Here is a 7,596-nt window from a genome sequence, read left to right as displayed (position 1 = left end):
TGTGCATTTATATTTGTGTCTTTCAGGGTGTTTTATTAGTGTGTGTTTTTTGTATTTCTAGCTTTTGTGTTTTTTGAGAATAATTTCAAGATGGATCTAGGCCTTTTTTTAAAAAGTCTAGCCTCTCAATCTTTTGTCTAAAATAATTTTATATAAGTCTTGTTTACAAATATGTGCTTTATTTAATATGGTAATAATGGTATATTGTATAGTAGGCAATACATTTTAAACAAAAAATATAACTATCAAACATTATTTTTTTCAGTTTGTTTTATCACACACGAACACACACACACACACACACACACACACACACACACACACACACACACACAAGAAAAGAAAAAAAACGGTTTCTTGTGTAAATACATTTTTATTGAAGGCGGAGAACTTTGAAATCTGTTGATTTAAACAAACAAAAATTATTTTCAGGCAAAATAAAAGGCTTAAAATATAGTAAGATAAATATAGCTAGGGCTCTCAGATAGGGCATATTAGGTGATCAGTGCATTAAGGTACATGGGCATTCATTTACTGTAGATGTACTGATGGCAAAGTGCGGTCACCGTGTAGTCGATTCTTACATTCACCGGAAGTCAATGGAGTCGCCCAAGAGAGACGTAGCAGAATCTCGTCTTGTTTTTCGTAGGACAATTTGTTCTGAATTCGCTGCAAGCGTCATGAGGCCAGTACAATGACCAAACGCCCAACCGCCTTTACTTTCCCTCACTAAAGTCAGGTACTCATTTAGAGATGGCTGGACGCAGGGGCGCCCTAAAAATATCCCGAGATTAAAAATCCCAGCGTTCACCGAAATTCGAACCCAGGACTTCTTTATTCTCCCAATATTTACAGTTTACAGTACATTAATTTACAGTCATGTTTAATAAACAGAAAAAAAATATTTATACATGAATTGAAACTTATTTGGACTTTCACCTCTGACCTCTCAACCTAAAATGTTGACAGGAACGATGTCCAAGAAGCTTAGTTTCTGGTCATGGTCAAGATCCAGAGCTGAGAACATCACCAGCAGAGCATTCTTGTAGACATCGTTTGGCTGGAACGGCGCCACGTTTAAAAACGCCGTGAACTCGGCCAGAGATATAGAATAGTCATTCCCTGTATCTGCACCCATAATGAGAAAATTAAGAAACACTATTAGAACCACGAGTGGGGATATGTCTGCTGGGGTCAGTACGCCATCATGGTTGGAGTCGACCAGACTAAAGAAAACGGGAAAGATCGCCTACAGCCACGGATCAGCAGCTGCGCCGAGAATTCCGAAACATTGCTGAGAGATGGAGCCGCTGGTGAAAAAGGTGACAAACAGTGGTGCGAAGGTCTTGTAGAACAGGGTAATGGAATCCTTGTCGTAGATAGAGGGTGCTGTCGTTACTGTAGAGGTAATATTAAAGAGTGAAGAGATTGAACCAACTGCCTGGGTACCGATGACACTCCATGACATGATCTGAAAAAGTTTTACCGTGAAAGATTTTTATGTAAATTTAAAAAGCTTAATGCACGTAAGTAATAAAACCTATAAACAGGAATATTATGTCAGGTTACAAAGTTTACCCTTGGAGTGACTCTCAGCGCTACTTTGATGTTTTTAAGAGTGAGTTTTTAAAAAGAAATGTTGTGCTGCCTTTGTACATTAAGCAAACATTATTCGAATTCCAATCCATCAAATAGTAAATACAGTAAATGAATTTATATGAAGTTCTCATGTGTAATCGTACTCACACCTAGTCGATATTAGTGTAATTTCAAATAGGTATACGTCTGTAAAATGTAAAATGTTTTACATGTTTCGGATGTTCCTTCAAAGTTGAAGATAGTTTACTTCCTAGTCCAAACCTCCCGCAGGACGACGGGGGATGGGAGCGGGCAGGGTTTGAACCCGGGACCATCGATAAATCCGAACGACAGTCCAGCGCGCAAACCGCACGACCAGACAACCATCCGTCGAGACAGACAACTCCACTTAACTCTTTCTCTCCTAATCGACGATACAATCGTTGATTTTGATCTCATTAAATGAAATTAATGTTTAATTTTTTAAACTTGACTTTGAATTATATAAAAAGAGCATGCATTTCCCTTTAATTCTATACCAAAATAAAACATTTTTCTGATAACAAACAACAAAGCTAGTGAAGCTTAATCATAACAGGGGAGTGAAATAGTAATGCTCAAAATGAAGAACTCCTTCCAAACGTGGAACAATAACTACGGAGAGAAAGAGTTAGTACATCATACATCGCCTTACAAACGAAGAGATTAGATGAAGCATTACTATAACGATTGGACCCCACGATGACCTGGTAACTATTAGAAAAGAAACGCAAACTAAATTAATTATATACGTTAAAATACAAGAAAAGTAATAATTTTTGCCCACATTCAAAAAGGTGCCGGTACGCCGTACCGGTGCGTACAGTTAAAAAAAAAAGTCCTGGTCACAGATATATGAGCATATAATACTGTTGAGCAGTCAAGGTTATTGAGAAGTTGTATGTAGTTCATTATAATATACCCGCTGGAGTTCATCTATTATAAAGTCATAGTCGCAGATATTATAGGAGCATTAGTGAGTGGTCAAAAGGTCCACCACTTTTGTTTTAGCAGTCAAGGATATTATTGCCTTTGGCTAGTTCATAATCATTTACATTACTCAAAATATACGTTTCATTTGTGTGGTATTAAAAAGGTTAGGATTGTCACACATTTTAACTTTCTAGTATCTGAAATACATCTAGTTTTTTTCTTTGTTGTTTTTTTTTTCAACTTCTTATTTATAAGAAATTGATTTTCGACATTTGTCAAAAAAAAAAAAGGAACAGACTATTAGACGTGGAACAGCAGCTCAGATTCAAATTAACGACCGGGGAACCAAATTCTATGATTCTGTCATTTCAGCACATAGATGCAATCACATAGAGAAAAGGGGGGGGGGGGGCAATGAGCAATCAGCGTTACAAAAATAATAAAAAGGGTACACATAGGTCAAACGTCTGTGAAACACTGGACTAAGGGATATGGGAAGGTGAAGATGGCACAGGGGTCAAGGATATGGGAAGGTGAAGGTGACACAGGGGTCAAGGATATGGGAAGGTGAAGGTGACACAGGGGTCAAGGTATCAAATATTTTCATAAAATGGAGACTAATGATATAGTTACATTTTAATATAATACAAACATAAAAAAATACAAAATAAACACTTGGTTTACTGCTTCCTGTGTTATCGAGGTCAAGTTAAAAGCGTATTAAGTGATTAGTTGCTTACCAAGCAAGTAGAAATCAGACAAATCTGCAGGAGTCTACAACAATACATTTTTTTCTGTGGATATGTGATTGTATGTGTTTACAAAGACATGACTAGAAAAAGAACTTTTAAAATAAGCTTAGAGCTTAGATCATTCGAAAAAAAAAGACTAGATCAAAAAGATCACAGAGCTTATATCAACCTAGTCTGTCGGTCCTTCTGTCTGTCCTTCTGTCTGTCCGTCTGTCTTGTACAATGTTCGTACACATCTATTTTTCCCACATCTCTTCTTGGATCAAGTTAAAACCCAAAAACTTTTTAAATGTAGATAACAAAGCATGAATCACTTGTAACGTTAAGGAATTATTGGTAATTATGTATTTAGCTTATTATAAAAAGTTAAAGTTGATGCATGTAATTTAAATTTTTATTTGACTTCTTTAATTCCCTTTGAGGACTTTAACATATGCTAACATTTGAAGACCTAAAAAATAACGTGCTTTTGATAGTTTTAGCTAGTACTTTCATCGGACGGCTCTTGCTACTTGCAAAGAAACGGCTTTACCTAATGCTACCTACCATTTGAAAAAAAAAACAATAACTTATACCTACATTTGAGGTTGCTTAAATACTTTCCATTGCTAACAATATAGATCAGAACCCACAGTACATTTATTTTTAACTTGTTTCACTTCACAGGCTTATATATCTTCTAAGTATAACATTACTGTAGTACTCTCGATATTCGATACATGCAGTTAGATAGCGTAAAAAAAAATTGTTTGTATGTTTTAAAGCTGTCTTTATGAGTATTTTAAAAAAAATTGCGCATGTCATGATTTTGTGTTCATACTGCGCGGGTTTGAATCTAAAGATACGATCAAAACAAAATGAACTTGAAGTCTTTGAATGTAGAGAATAAACCTGTGTGAAGTGGGGAACATTTTGACGTTAGCGACGTACAACTTTCTTAAGTTCTGACAAGACGTGATGTAAAGTTACATCCCACGCCAGATGGAGACAAGACCAAACAGTGTGAAGAAAAAGAATGAAATTGATCCAAAGCAGTAGATCAACAGTTCCCTGATATTTTTTAAAATGTAAAACTGAGTAGATTAGAAAAATGTACTGTCCTACACGCCTTATTCTTAAGCGTTTTCAAATTTACCAGGAAAATAAGGGCCAATGAGTCTGTATTTCTACATGTCAACACATTCAATAAAGGCACATTCCTCGTCCCATATGCTAGGACAAATTTGTACAAATACTCCTTCTTCCCTAGTGCTATTAGAGCATGGTATGGGTTGCCTGAGCTAGCCATTAAAACCAGTGACTTGGCAGAATTTAAGTCATTGGTTAATATGCATGACTAAATACATGACGAGTAGGACGTAATCATCTTCTTCTTTGAAGTAACGTCTGTATTATATAAGATAAGGTAACACTCTGGGCGGCAAAAAGGAAAAACACTTGAATACTGTAAAGAGATGAAAGATGTTCTGGTTTAGTTCTACTGTAAGATATAACTCATTATCAAAAGTCATTCTTCAAGGTACATTGGAGAGAGCACGAAGAGAAGCTGGCTGGACAACGTTAAGGAATAGACCGGCCTCTCTTGATGTCCTGAACAGCTGATGACCGGGCAGAAATGGAGGGAGTTGGTGACGCCTACTGTCACAGCGCCACCTACGACGAAAGTCATGGGACAGACGATGATAATGATTCATATTTATAATTGATATCAATATCTATATATCTATGTCAGTCTCCCACTGTTTGACACTTTATCCAATGACTATGGGATATTTGCTGTTGGTACTGCATTGACAAACAGTAAACTACTTCAAAGAACTGACAAAGTTGAAGAAAATGCAGACAAGTCAATCTGAATTAATCTATCATGGCAATAGTGTATGCCTTATTTGGATGGAGCAAAGACCCATTCATTTCATCTGTTCACACCTTAATCCAGGCAACATTCTTTTTCCGTATGGTAGGCCAAATTCATACTAGTGCTCCTTCTTCCTTGGTTTGAATATAGATTGGAATGGGTTGCCTGAATCAGCCAGTAAAACCAATGACTTAGCAGAATTAATTCACTAATTAACATGCATGACTAGATTGACATATGAAATGCATAGAGCATAATTATCTTCTTTTTTGAAGCTACGTCTGTAATCTATAAGATATGAGGCCTTGTTAGGTTGGACTAAAGAGCCATTCATTTCCTTTTTTTTTATTCAACACAAATGGGGACCCGAAAAGAGAAGAACTAAAGATGGAATATCTGTGTATGTTCTAAGACCACTACTCTGTATTGATTACACCAAATACATGATTGCGATGTCAACATCCAGGCTTGTCATCTTAGCAAAACATGGCTCTTTCATCTTTATCAAAAGTAAAAAAGATAGACTGGGTACTTTATTTTTATAAACAATTCTCTGACAAAAAATCGATACATATTTGGAGAATTGGTAAGTTATTGATTCCATTTTCACATGGACGAGCTAATTGGGGAAAGATGATTTTCTATTAAGAACTAGAGAATTGCAACTTGGCAGAGAGGGCACTGGACTTGGAGAATTGTCATAGACAGCTTTCGAGGATTCACAAAGCTTAGTGACTATTCTATTAGACCAAAAAAGTTGTATCATGCTGGAAATGTTCATGGAAGATGTAATCTGTATTTTGATAAGCCGAGAAAGAAATGTGAACAAGACCGAAGGGGAAGAAAGAGAACCAACAGTAGAGATGATGATGCAGGGATGCAACTGAATAATAGATGACTCGTCCTCGGTTTGGGAACCCTCAAGTCAAGAAAACATTAAGAAATTAGAACAGACACAAAATAGAGCAGTTAGATTCATAACTAACAAATATTCACTTTTCACAAGTTATACCTTTAGTAAAATTATTAAATTTAGAAAGACTTCAGGATAGAAGACTTCAAAGTAAAGAAACTATTATAGTTAGATTGGTTCATATTTGTATCAAACTACTTGTCATTATTTTCATTATGTTCAATTTTCTGTTCTAACTTGATGATTTCTCACTTTGATATGGTCTGTAATATTCACCTTCGCCTATCTCTTAGTTTGTTGGGGCATCTTACAGGATTTATTGATCACATATTCCTTAGTTTGTTGTGGCATCTTACAGGATTTGTTGATCACCTATTCCTTAGTTTGTTGGGGCATCTTACAAGATTTGTTGATCACCTATTTCTTAGTTTGTTGGGGCATCTTACAGGATTTGTTGATCACTTATCCCTTAGTTTGTTGGGGCATCTTACAAGATTTGTTGATCACTTATCCCTTAGTTTGTTGGGGCATCTTACAGAATTTGTTGATCACCTATCCCTTTATTTGTTGGGGCATCTTACAAGATTTGTTGATCACCTATATCTTAGTTTGTTGGGGCATCTTACAGGATTTGTTGATCACCTAAATCTTAGTTTGTTGGGGCATCTTACAAGATTTGTTGATCACCTATATCTTAGTTTGTTGGGGCATCTTACAAGATTTGTTGATCACCAATTCCTTTATTTGTTGGGGCATCTTACAAGATTTGTTGATCACTTATCCCTTTATTTGTTGGGGCATCTTACAAGATTTGTTGATCACCAATTCCTTTATTTGTTGGGGCATCTTACAAGATTTGTTGATCGCCAATCTCTTAGTTGTTTTTTTTTTTTCATCTTACAGGATTTGTTGATTGCCTATATCTTAGTTTGTTGGGGCATCTTACAAGATTTGTTGCTCGTCTTTCGGGTACTAATCAGAAAGTTTAACTTGCATCTGGTCACAGCTATGAGATGGGGATGTTTCTGTGGTCCAAGGTTTGAGTCCTCCTTGAGACATCTATGTATTATTACATTGTCTTCCCCTTCTTCTCCCTGGGTGCTGCCTTTATGTTTGCTGTCATGTTTATTTTATCAATAGTCAAAGTAAGAAGCATTTGGGCCTGATATTAATTAGTTCCATACCTACTATTACTTAGTCATAGTAAAAAGTTTTTGGACTTAATAGTGTTTAGTTTTGTGTCACTTTCAAATTGAATAGTTACTAATTCAACTTCATTTGTTAAGGGATAAAAGATTTGAAAAAAAACTTGTAGATCTTTTTTTTAATGCTTAGATATAGTTCATGCTTCGAGCATACTTAGTTCGCATTGGTCCAATCTCCTTTTGTTGACTATTGGGGGAAGGGGATATATGGCAGGTTTCCATGCTGCCTTTGGGCTTTCAGAAAACACAACTCTGCACGAGTCAGGATCCAGCCCACGTGTTAAGTGGCTAAGCTGTAGCCAAGCAGTGTAGGCCCGC

The 7,596-nt window shown here is 36.2% G+C and overlaps 1 long non-coding RNA gene across 1 annotated transcript; it reads right to left on the bottom strand.

The window, feature by feature from the left end:
• Positions 1-412: 412 nt before the first annotated feature.
• LOC106073547 (uncharacterized) lies at positions 413-3,978 on the bottom strand. The gene is made up of 3 exons (XR_008774614.1): positions 3,882-3,978; positions 3,291-3,344; positions 413-1,471 (listed from the first exon to the last, which is right to left on the bottom strand). It is a non-coding gene; the product is annotated as an uncharacterized LOC106073547 (long non-coding RNA).
• Positions 3,979-7,596: the final 3,618 nt, after the last annotated feature.

This window comes from Biomphalaria glabrata, chromosome 14, assembly GCF_947242115.1.
Source record: "Biomphalaria glabrata chromosome 14, xgBioGlab47.1, whole genome shotgun sequence".
In the NCBI taxonomy this organism is placed as follows: domain Eukaryota; kingdom Metazoa; phylum Mollusca; class Gastropoda; family Planorbidae; genus Biomphalaria; species Biomphalaria glabrata.
Note: the sequence above shows the minus strand (reverse complement) of the source record. Positions and strands in the feature narration are given on the sequence as shown.